At 38.6% G+C, this 12,351-nt stretch overlaps 1 long non-coding RNA gene across 1 annotated transcript; it reads left to right on the top strand.

Moving 5' to 3' along the window:
- Positions 1 to 5,675: 5,675 nt before the first annotated feature.
- Positions 5,676 to 9,089, top strand: LOC107079796 (uncharacterized). Its single transcript, XR_001480709.2, has 2 exons — positions 5,676 to 6,031; positions 6,814 to 9,089. It is a non-coding gene; the product is annotated as an uncharacterized lncRNA (long non-coding RNA).
- Positions 9,090 to 12,351: the final 3,262 nt, after the last annotated feature.

Here is a 12,351-nt window from a genome sequence, read left to right as displayed (position 1 = left end):
TATAATATTAAGGCTAATTATGTCTTTTTATATGTGCCAATTTTATTCATTATGGGCTTTGACTTGACCACCTATCCTGATCACCAGTGGACTTTGTTTCTGGCCATTAATGAATAACGACTGATTAGGTATTCTGGGCAGTGGGAGGCACAGCCATAGCTACACATCCAGGTACACTAAGCAAGTGAGATTAGAAAGCCCATTTATTTTCTTTCTTTCATAATGAACTGTTATATACTGTAGTTTTTCTATTAGTTTACTTGTATTTACATATTGAAAAAGTTTAGCTTTTGGAGATTAAGTGAAGGCAAGGGCTTTAGCAACTTGATTCTTAATGTCTAAGAGAATTCCTTTTCGGAATCTAAAATTACCTTTTCTTTAATGTTTAATTGGTGTAGACAAACACAATGGTTGTCGCTCAGTTAAGCTGCTGTATTTGTGCAGCTAATGTGTGAGTTTGTTTATGGTTAAGAAACTGCTGACTGTGTAGGTAGAGCCCTCTCAGACATAAGGCCCTACCACCTGTCAAAAATCAAACTGAAATTAGTTTCGTTTGTCTACATGTTCTGACAGCATCATTTTCTTCAGGTGAAGGTAATTGGATGGAAAACTGCTGTTCTAGAAACAGATGAAGAACAAACAGGAAACTTTCAGAAGCTGCTGTTCTCTCTCTGCACAATAATAGTCACATCCCCTTGATCTAGACAGCAACAGTGCATGTTTATATCACACATTGCTCACATTGCTTTCCATCAGCACAGACTTGCTATAACTGCTCAGACTGTGATACAACACGGATCAACTCTAAACGTGCTTCTATTACATTCAGATTCCGGGCAGAGGAAGGCAGAGCTCCTTGTTCTGAGAAAGCTAAGATAACTTGGCATGAGGATAAGGATTAAGGAATAATTCAGATGTGAAGTCAGGTTAGCATATGCAGAAAACCTTTAATATTCAGTCACAGTGTTTTTAAAATATGTTCCCTTCTTACAGTTAATATTCCTCAATGTTTGCAGAAATAAAACGTTCTTCTACAGTGCAGTCTGCTGCAGTTTCATACATATCTACAGAGACATCCTTGTTGTGCAAACTGGTCTGTTCACTGAGGCAGTGTTTTCCTTGAGGTTTGCCTGGGGTTCATTCCAGAAACATCAGCAGATCACCCTCCCATGGAACCTGTTAGACTTCCTCTCCTGTGTTCTAAAGATGGCAAAGCACGGGAAAGGAGATATGTTTAAACACCAGGATCCAAACTCTAAAATTAGTTTACGACTGTACAAACAGCAGATGAGAGCTGGAGCAAACTTCTTTTCTGATAAGGTGTAGAAAGAAAATATATTTTCATTCAAATATGCCCAAATTGGTATTTTCTCTCCTCACTAACAATTCCAAATTCACTTCTAGTCATGCAGAATTTCCAGACATCGTGGGTAACTGTGTGAGTACCATCTCAACCTCATGACAAGCACTCATGTTCACTTGCTTACAATTACTAGCTACTGTATTACTTGCTTAAAATGAAAATAGTGTCCTAATTAACAGTGAAAGATACTTCTCTACATTCATTGACATAATAAACACTTTATGGGTGTTTGTATTGTATAGTACCCTGATATATATATTTTCCTGTATTTTTATATTATACAGGAAAGTTCTGCTGTTTTTTTCAAAAAGCACTGCGATAATGCATTTTGTTTCAAAGGACCCTAGAAGTGTTTGTGTCTAAGCTAAAGAAGCAGTGCTGGTCTTTTGTACACAGTGTTAGATTGGAACAAGTGGATGAGACAAATGGCCTTCTCTCACTCACAATCTATCTTATTGGCCTTTGAATATTTTGAATATTTTTATCAAATCCCCCCGTAATCATCTCAAGACTAGAAAGGTTCAATTCCATCAGTTTGTCAGTGTTCAGTCTAGGACATTTCCTCAGGCCCCAGAATGTATCTTCTTATTTTTCTCTGGACACAAAAAGTGTAGACAATATTCTAAATGAGGCCTTACCAGTGCAGTATATAATTTTAACATAACATCCTTTGATTTAATTCTTTAACTATTAATAACTTTGTGAATTTGTATATAATTATAAATTATTGGTTTCTTCTGATGCTCGGTATACTTCTCTGTTGCTTTCTGTTTTAAAACTGTAACACTGCCTAACGTTTTTATTTTATTAAATTTAAAATTATAAAAGACTAAATTCACTAAAGCGTTTGACCTTAAAATGAAATAAAAACGATGGAGCAGTTCGTTTATAGACGTCTCAAGTTCGGGAGGCAGTGGGGTGGTTTCTTCTGCCAGGGATCATGTTTCCTGCCGGTCCGGCTCCGTGTTCGTACACAGCAGCTGCACGACAGCACTGATATGTTTACTGCATGTTTGGCGTTGACTTCGGCTGCTTATTTCTGATGTGCTCTGTTGGGAAAACGATACTTTCTGTTTCCCGTCTCCACCTTTGCTGTTCATTCTGCCCTAAATGTTAAGAATCAGATTCAGTGAATGGCTAAGATTTCGTTTATAAACAAAGCATTTGTTTAGCCTAACAACAACAAGATTCTTATTTCAATGACTCATAGTTGTCATAAACACTATCACAAAAGTCACTACAGAAAAATAACCTATATTTTTTTAGTTTTATCATGGAAAAACTCCAAAGTCTTTGGTAATTTCCAGAAGTGTATGAAGCTTTAAAAATATATTTTTTAAATAATTTAAAAATAAAACAATGAACTCATCAAATGTCATACAAACATTTCATGATGAAATCCTCAGAAAGAAAATACTTTGCGTAATAATGTGGTAAACTAAGCATATAATATTATGGTGAATAACCATAGATTGCATAAAGTATTAATTTAAAAATATAAATTGGAGTAGTGTTGATTCAGCAAAATAAGAAACCTGTCTGTAAAAATAAAATTATATACTGTATTAGTATTCCAATCTCTGGCACAGAGAAATATATCCTGCAGATCATAACAACACAGAGCAGGTGTTTCCCTCAAGATTGACGGGGCACATTTAATTCTGGAAGGCTTCTCTGAACTTTACTCTAGATGTTGTCTATGCCAATTTTATAATATTCTAGACACCTCTCTTTATTTTCAATAAATCGAGCCGCATTAATGCATCTTGTTTCATTTGGCTATGTACAGTACCTTGATCAAAATAATTATTTTCCTATGCAACAGTAACTTTAATTGTTCAATTAAAAACTCCTGCTAATAGCACATTACAAGTTTTGTTTAATTTACTAGTATAGACAAAGCTTTATCATCATAATACAATGTCAAAAAGTTGATCTCACACACACACACACTGATATTGAGAGCTACACCAAAGTAATTTTTGAAACATGTATTTCTACTGGTAACAGTTGGATTCTGTAGTGTTTTTCAATTGGACCAGTATGCAACAGAGAATAGTTCAAGTAGGGAGCTGCGTCAGCATGCGTAGGCTGCAGAGGAACGGGTAACAGGTTTATCCCATGCTGGAAAAAAAGCAAAGGAAACAACATTTCGGCTGTGGAGCCTCGTTCAGGTGTGCAACAGAGATTAGTTCTGTGATAGTCCACTGCCTGCATACCCATTGTTACAATGTGTGTCTGTGAGTGCCCTGCCCTGCAGTGGGATGGCTTGCCAGGATATTCTATGCTTCCCCTGAGACCCTGAATATTAGGATGGATATTTAGAAGTGTTAAATCTTTTTTTGTAGAAGGTGCATTTGTATTTTATTGAACAGACATGACATTTATTCTGATGAGCAAGACTGGTGATCAACAGGACTGGGCAACAGAGATCTGCTGTGACGTCAGACGCTTGTCCTGAGTGTAAAGAAACAATGCAAGCAGTACTCATGCTGTGTCTGAAAAGCACTGCTTTGAAAGGGCTGTGGCCTGCAGATGTTGTTCAATGGGATTTGATCCCATTAGGCCTACCTACCGCATCTCATCCCAACTCAAATCAAAAATGTTCCATTGGCCCCAAATCTGGTGAGGAGGGTGTTCATGGCATAGTAGAATAAGACATTTCACAGCCTCATTTTACAAGAAAGGTGTTGTTACACAAAGCACAAGAGGGCCTCCATTGGCCTGCTAGAAAGTCAGGAAGAGTCTGCAAGAACATTAAGTGAGGTCTCATGACTTCATTAATAAAGCACCTTCCAGTTATGTTGCCATCAACCACTACAGGTGGAGTTCTACAGACCTTCAGACTTGGACCTCAGTTCTTGGTGAGGTGCTCTGGTTCATGGTGTCCCAGATTATGGCCTTTTATGGACAGAGTTTAGCTACAGCGCCTTGATAGGACAGAAATGGTGGCTGTGAATTTCCAATGTAAATGACCTCATCATCCATCTGTACCAAGTCAACTCTCACTGATGGAGTTATTCAATGCTTCTGCAAACTTACTAAAGTGTATCATTTTCAGTCATAAGTGATCAGTTAATCTATATGATACCAAAGACATTTAATCACCATCCAAAACTGCTGTACTTTATTTTTTATGCTCGGCATATTTTGTCTGGCAAATAGGTGTGCTATGTTTATTGAAATAGAACTTTTGCTTAACCTCTTAATATAAATTTTGAAGTGCATTTTAGAGGAAACTAATTTTTTATTCTGGTTACAGACTTTATAGAGTTTTCATTATTATTTAAATTGATGTAAAATCTAAAAATGCTTCTTAACTTCCTTCAAATTTATAATGACAATGGACAATGAACAATTATAGACTTTTTATCTCCATATTTTTGCACTGACTCTTCTCCCTGTTAACCTACAGAAATGTCATCAGGCCAATGAACTGATTTCAGCTCCAAGAGGTGCCTTTCATATTGACATAACCTAGGATAGGACAACAATCAAGGACGAATATCCATCTGTTTGCTAAACTGGAACAAGGCTGTAAATTCGGGTGTGTGTCATTTTCATTAACCCCTTCCGGGTATGATAAAGATAAGAATCTGAATTTTTTTTATTACAGTTGTGTTCTTAATTTATGCAAAACAACCTTCAACCACGACTGAGCCTAAGATCTCATAAACAGTAGGAACAGCCGGTTTGTGGTCTATAAAAACACTAATCTTTTTACAACTGGATGTCGGCTTTTTCTTCAGCTTTCACGTGTCAGTTAAACACTAATGCTTTTAAATACGAAAGAAGGCGAGCGGCTTCTCTCTTCCCCTCAGCCAGCGAGTTTCCTGGTGGCGCTAATCTTCGACCTCAGAGCCCAGTTTTAACTGCAGTATACCCGCCGATACCCGCATTTTCACAAGTACAATATTGTTCTGTTACCACAATAACGGTTTTTAAAGAGTTATTGTAGATAATGACAACAACTATGCTGTACAGAGAGGATAATACATTAACATTTTGTTAAATTGAGATATGCCAAAAGACACAATGATTTAATTGCATTTTAATGTAGTAATGATTGATGCAGCATAAGCCCCGTTTATCATTACTCCAACACTTAGTACCTAATTCAAATGGATTGGTGTCATGATGGTCAGATGCTCAATTTTCTAATAATTTTTCTTGAAAAATCAAATGAATGTATTTGAAAATATACCATCATTTGATCGAAACCGAGTAGGTGTGCAGCTTAGAGAGATCATGCTACAAACCCTGCTCATCTCGGGTCTTAGACCAGCAAAGACTCATTAGAAAAAATGGTACTGACCAGCCTGACAGTCCAGGGGTTAAATCTGCACCCGCGGCCCCACCTGCCGGCAGCGCGGTGCGACCCCGCCTCTCGCTCCTGGGGGCGGGGCAGCACCTGGCGAGGTAAGCGCTCAGCTCGCGCTGCATAAAGCAGAGAAGCTGCCAGCGCTCGCAGTCAGCCTGGAGCAGGCAACGCAGCTGAGCGCCTTTCTATGTGCGAGTGCATATTTATTTAACAATTATTGCAGTTATTTATGACTTGCAGTACAATTAGAAATGTCTTCTCTCGCTAGGGAAATACATAATTGATATACAGTCATTAACGACCGTTCGATTTCCATCTCATTTTCTGGATCCAAAAGAGAGTCCGAGGTAGGTTCTCATTACTGTTTTTACTTTCAGGACTTTCAACCGGGCTGTGATGATGTTCACTCGAAGGAACTCTTTAAAACAACTGCTATAAACTAGTCTTATTTTATTTGACTAGGACTTGCTTTTATTCAAAGAGACTTGTACTTGTATTTACTGTATACAGCAGTCTGTGTGAGACACGTTGCTCAAGGATGATTGTAATTGTGATTACATTGATTGATTGTATTGTGCTACAATATTGAACTCCGGATTTCAGCACATCTTGTTAATAGTCCTGGCGGCACTCCATGCTCCTGCTGGTTTTAAGCAGTCCTGAGCAATAATGAAACCTTCCAAACGCTTTAATCGTGTTCATCTGGCCGTTGTTTTGTGTTACATTGTTTTTAGTATGCTCCTGTTCTTTAGTTTACGTTTATTCTAAACACTTCAGTATTTGCAATGAATTCCAAAAATGTATTCTATATCGAATTTACACTCAAGACATGCATATTTTCATTTGTACATCCCACTACAGATGAATTTTGCTGTTATATGCAGGGAGAAATCCCCCTGCATATTCCTCTTAGGTATGAACAGTAGAAATCAATTAACAGTGTAAGATTAACACTGTTACCAATTAACAATGGAAACAGTTTGATTTAGGAAATGCCTAAGCCCCAACACACAATTTAACTCTCGTGTTTTTTGTAAGGGAAAATATGCCTTGCTTGGTGCTTATATTATATGGTGTATAATCGTGGAGCTGCAGATGTGTAAACAGGAGACTCTTCTTGTGTTGCTAGATTACCTCTCTCACCGACAGACCCATGCTGTCAAACCGAGCCAGAGGTCCCTCTGCAGTTCATTGTCTCAGGTGTAGAACACAGTGGATTGTGTGCGAATAGTAAACAGACGTTTCCTGAGACGTTTCATCTGTCGTACTGCAGGTACAGTATAGCACCACCTCCGGCTCACTGTGACCTCAGTGAAGAAAGGGCCTCCCGTCCGCTACTGCTGACTAATTAAGGTGACAGGCTGGTGAACGGCACTGCCTGGGAAGACATGGAGTTCAGACAGGGTAACTCTGTCCAGGCGTGGATAAAGCGATCCCTGCGGATCTTCCAGAAAACGCCTCCCTTAAGCTGCGACGCTGAGATGGGGAAGCCTGCTCCTGCAGCTGTGGTAGGCTGGTCCTGGCAGCGAGTCTCGCTGGTCCTCGTCGTCCTGCTGGCTCTGGCTGTGATGGTACTGCTGCTCTTCTGGAACTACCAGTGCATCATCATCCAGCGCGTCTGCCAAGCCCAGGAGGAGCGCTCACCCTTCCCCGTCTTCGCGCCACAGTCCGAGCTGCCACAGGACGCAGCCGAGCAGGGCTAGAGCAGGGAACGAACAGGAGGAGCGGAGAGAGCTGCAGCTTCGTGTGGGTGTGAAGGCAACTGTGCTCTGAACTAAGAGTACAATTAAACTGGAGTCAAACAGCACCTTCGCCAAATTTGTATCTCCAAGATAGTGCAAGCACATGGAATAGTGCTCTGCTTGTGACGCTCATGAGAAATGTTTCCGTAGGGGATACCAGAATTATACATTGGCTAAACGGTTTGTTGTAACTGATTCAAAGTTCAGAACTTTACAGACGTTCAGAATATCATTCAACGAGTGTTATTATTCATAGGAAGAGTAATTGCTAGCTGGATGTTGCATTTTGTACTCCCTCATTTTTCAACAGGCAACTTTAAAAACGAACATCTGAAGGATCCCTCTTTGAGAGTGAATCATCATTCAATTCTGTACATATATCACTAGTTGGAATTGCACTGAATTCTGCTGGTACAGTATATGGGTGTAAGTTAGGGTACAACCTGAATGGGACACTAGTCGATTGCAGACCACACACATGTGGGGGAAAACTGAGTTCTGTCACTTGACCTAGACTGCATGTCTTTGGAAGGAATTTACAGCACTCAGAGTAAACTCACGTGCCCATGTGAGGTGCAGGAGAATTCAAGCTCCACAAACGGGGGCCCACAGGCTACAGTTCAGCCCAGTAATCAAGAGCTGTGAGGTGGCAGCAGGACTCACCCCCAGACCTGGACCCCCTAGGTCTGAATATATTCCAAATCTGTTCTTGGTGACACAGAAGAACAGAAGGTGAAGGCACTGAGCATATTTTAATCCTGATCATCATTTCTGGCATGAGTACCAGGATGAACAAAAAGCTTCACATTTTAATTATTATTTTTTGTTTGTAAAAACACTAGATGTTGGGTGGCAAGATGATGTCTTGGTTAGAGCTGCTGCCTCTAGAGTTCCTGGGTGTTAGGGGTGATTCTGGGTGTTGTTTGCATGTTCTCCCCATGTGTGTATGGGTTTTCTGGTGGACTGGTCCAGGTTAAATACTGTCTCTAAACTGTTCTCTGCAAACATGTGTGAGTAGATGTGTTTGTGTACCAGGATGAACTGATCTCCTATCCTGTGCCTCATTGTTGTATCCCATGCATGGATGGATGAAGAACTGCACAGCCCAAGGTTTAGCTTATGCAATGAATTTTACAATACTAGTTTATCTAATTTAGACTGTGGCACTCTAAATGTACATACCATAGTCATCCGCTGAGGTTCTTTTGTCTTTGTTACATTAAGCCTTTTAAAACACATATTTTCCAAATGACAAATCTGATTTTTAAGATTGTGTATTTGTATGTTACAAATGGATCATGTGCACAACAATGTTTAATGTAGGTTAATAAAACTTGTATTGTTGAACTTACCTGATCATGTCATTCGTTTCTTGTTTCATTTTAGAAAAAATATTACCGGCAGGTAGTGCTTCTCGTTTTGAGTATTAAATGCAATTCAATAGTTTGAAGAACAAATACACTTTAAAAATGTCATATGTGCTATAGAATAACTAAACTGTTGGAGCATTGTTGTGAGATTTATGCCAACACTACAGCTGACAAAAGCACAATGATGACTAATGGATGGGGGTGTAGCATTAACTCATTGTTTTACCATAAAGAATAACAAACCTAAACCCTGTAAATTTAATAAAAAAGGCCAATAAATATAACCAACCACAGTCTATGATAATGTATTCCCATTTCTTGCATATGTGTTTTTTTTACTGAAAAAAAGAAAAAATATTCTATTTAGTGGCACAGACAATGTTGACTGACCCTCAACAAGCCAGAGTTGTCTGTTCAACAGGTTTTAGGCTTATTACTCAACACAGAAGGTCAGGTCAATGGGAGGACCACCTGGCTTGTTTGTTCAGTAATTAATCAAAGCTAGCCAAGCCTCTTCCTTGTATCTGGCTTAGAACTTTTTCCAAAGTGTTGTAAAAAAAACATCAGCATTTATACAGACATCTTTAACCGTTTTTAGATATGCTGCATTTTGGCAGTGGATAATTGAATTTGTAAATCACCAACATTTCTGAAACTATCTTTCTGTTGGTCCTATTCTCTGGGCGTTTCCATTTGTGATTGTTTAGAAAGTCACAGACCTTGGTTTAGATCTCACTTCATTTGTAACACCATACATACACAAAAAATCCTTCATGCAGCACTACCAGCCATGCAGGAAAGAGGGATTTGTGCAAGGCTGTGATTATGTTTCATATTCATGTGCTTTTGTTATTAGTCACGTATATACAGTTGTGATATCCCACTTGACAACTGCACAGAAAGAACATGGTAACTTATTGAAAAATATGCAGAGCCTTGCAGAAGTATCCACATCCTTCCAATGTCTTCACCTACAAATGATATAGAAACTTAAGCCTAGGTTTTTAATCAAAATTTGAACTTTCAAACTGAACACTGCCATGGATGAAATGCCAGCAAAAACTGCACAGGAAAAAACAAAACTAAAATGTGTTAATTGTAAGTATTCCTTTCCTAAGTATACCTTTGATGGCAGCTATTGATAGTCTTTTTAAATAAGTCTCTGCCACCTTTGTAAACAGGGCCAGTGGAATTTTCACCTGTTCTTATTTGCAGATCTTCTCAAACTCTGTCTGTCTGGTTAGGTTTGCATTTACAACCATTTTCAAGTCCTGCCCCAGTCTTGCCTGTTGGATTCAAGGCAGGGCTTTGACTGGGCCATTCAAGGACATCCATTTGCTTTGGGTCAGTGTCCTACTGGGAGGTCAATTTTCATCTCATGTACTATGCTGTTGGTCAGTAGAAGTCTGAAGCAGGTTTTCCTCTACTGTTCTTGCAATCTATTCCCTTCAGGCAACTCAAGCTTCCCAGTCCCTGCTGAAGACAAGTTGAGAAGCGGCCCCGGCAATTCTAGATGATGAAAGGTTATGGAGGTTTTAAAATATATTAATCCTGATTTATATGCAAATATTTAAATGTTTTGGATATTAACAACCTCTACCTATCAATTGTTCGTCTTGTTGTTTTAAATGTTCAGTGAGCATCAAAAGACAACATTTCTAAATGCAAAAAAATATATTAGAAAAAAGACACATTTTATGTGTTCACAGACTTGACTCAGGTAAACTCATTATACTGACTTTGACTTGTCATCAACAGGGTTGATCAACAGGCTGGTAGCAGGTGATGCCACTGTTGCTCTCACCCTAAAACTCTAGAAGTCCATCTGTGACCTGCAACACGTTTTGCACCAGAATGCAGATCCTCTCCTGTGGGATTATGTAATATTCCTTTCACAGAGACTGGACAAGCATGAGCCAACCTGTGCACTGGTCTCCCAGCCCCACATGTCACACGGGCATCCCATCAATCAAAGGGGCTCCGCTCTGCTCCATCCACATCTGTGGTGCCCAGTGAAACCTGCGCCCAATCAACTCTCTCACTAATGAGGTGATTTAATGCTTCTGCAACAGAGTCACTAAAGTGCATCATGATAACACATTAAAAATCAATTCATCATTCATGATCAATCAAAGTCAAAACATTTAATCAACTTCTAAAATACATACTTTATTTTGTTCTTAAAACACGCATAGGGTGCAAGGGTCTTCTGATGGAGAGTGCAGTAAATGTTAAGGACTGGAGTGTGTTGAAAAAACGATTTTTTTAAATTTCAGTAGCATCCGTGATTTAACTAACTAATACAATAACGTTTTTCAGTATTTTAAGAAAATTCACCCATGAACAGAAATAATTATAGACTTGTGCTGTCTGTGTATTCCTGTTGTTCTTTCAGTAGACAAATAATCTTGATGAATTCAATATGTGAAAAACACATAATTTATTTTTCTGGACACGGTCTCCATCTTGTGGCTGACGTGCAGAATGACAGTCGAGGATGAAATGTACTTTCAATGAAACCGGAACAGTGAAAGCCATTTATTAGGCACATAAGCTTTTACATTCCAGATAGTGAGAAGACAGGTTTGTTGTATTGTGATTTGATAAAAAATGTGAGAATAGGCACAAAGCAGGGTACACACAGGGACATAACTGTGATGGACTGGCACTCGTTCCTGAAGACTTCACATACAAATCCTTTAACCCTGAGATATTCCCTCGCAGCGTGGTCGGCCTGTAGATGGGGTGTTTCTTTATTGATCTTGCCCTCGCCCAGCTCAGGTGTCTTTGTAGATACAGTAGCTGCCTGAGCCTGAACCATGTTACGATTGATGGGGATGCGTCCGGAGTCTGCATCACATAACCTGAATTGTCTGGTGTCATATTTTAGCGTTATTCTCTAGACACTTTTACACATTGTGAGTTGCATAATCCTCTGATTTTCATTGTTATATGAATTCACTTCCCACAATATGACTCTAATTGTCAAATTGATTGTCTGTTTTTACTGATGTTTTCACTGTTGTATGTGCTAGGCTGTTTGATAATGATGCACCGGGGAGGAACAAGTCAACAAATCATTAAGGGATCAAAAATCAAAAGTTATGAAATTAAATAAATGTTGTTTGTCTTAAAATGTTTTATTGATGTATTATTGATAAAAAGGGTTACAGTTTTTAAATTAGAATGTTTTTAAATGTCATGAAATTGGAAGTTTCTGTTATTGTCGTGAATTACAAAGTGTAAGATTTATGGGATTACATATCAAGGCTGTTTTAATAAAGAAGAGGCTTTACCACCACGGAAAACACTTTTTTTTGCATTTTTGCCAGAGGTTTCAGTCCTTTGAGTTATATTTGTTCAGATCAATTAACATTTGTCTGCATGTGATGGTGATTTCCTTTCTCTTATTGTTGAAAATACAGTTATTCAACAATATTGTTATTCAATTAATGTAGTTTCTGGGAAAGAAATTATGAAATTGCATTTCTAAGACTTTAGGATTCAGTTAAAATATTTTTTAGGATTTTTTAATTTTATTGAATGTCATGTAGG

The sequence above is a fragment of the Lepisosteus oculatus genome, chromosome 24, assembly GCF_040954835.1.
Source record: "Lepisosteus oculatus isolate fLepOcu1 chromosome 24, fLepOcu1.hap2, whole genome shotgun sequence".
NCBI lineage: Eukaryota > Metazoa > Chordata > Actinopteri > Semionotiformes > Lepisosteidae > Lepisosteus > Lepisosteus oculatus.
This window is presented reverse-complemented; position numbering and strand designations above follow the sequence as displayed.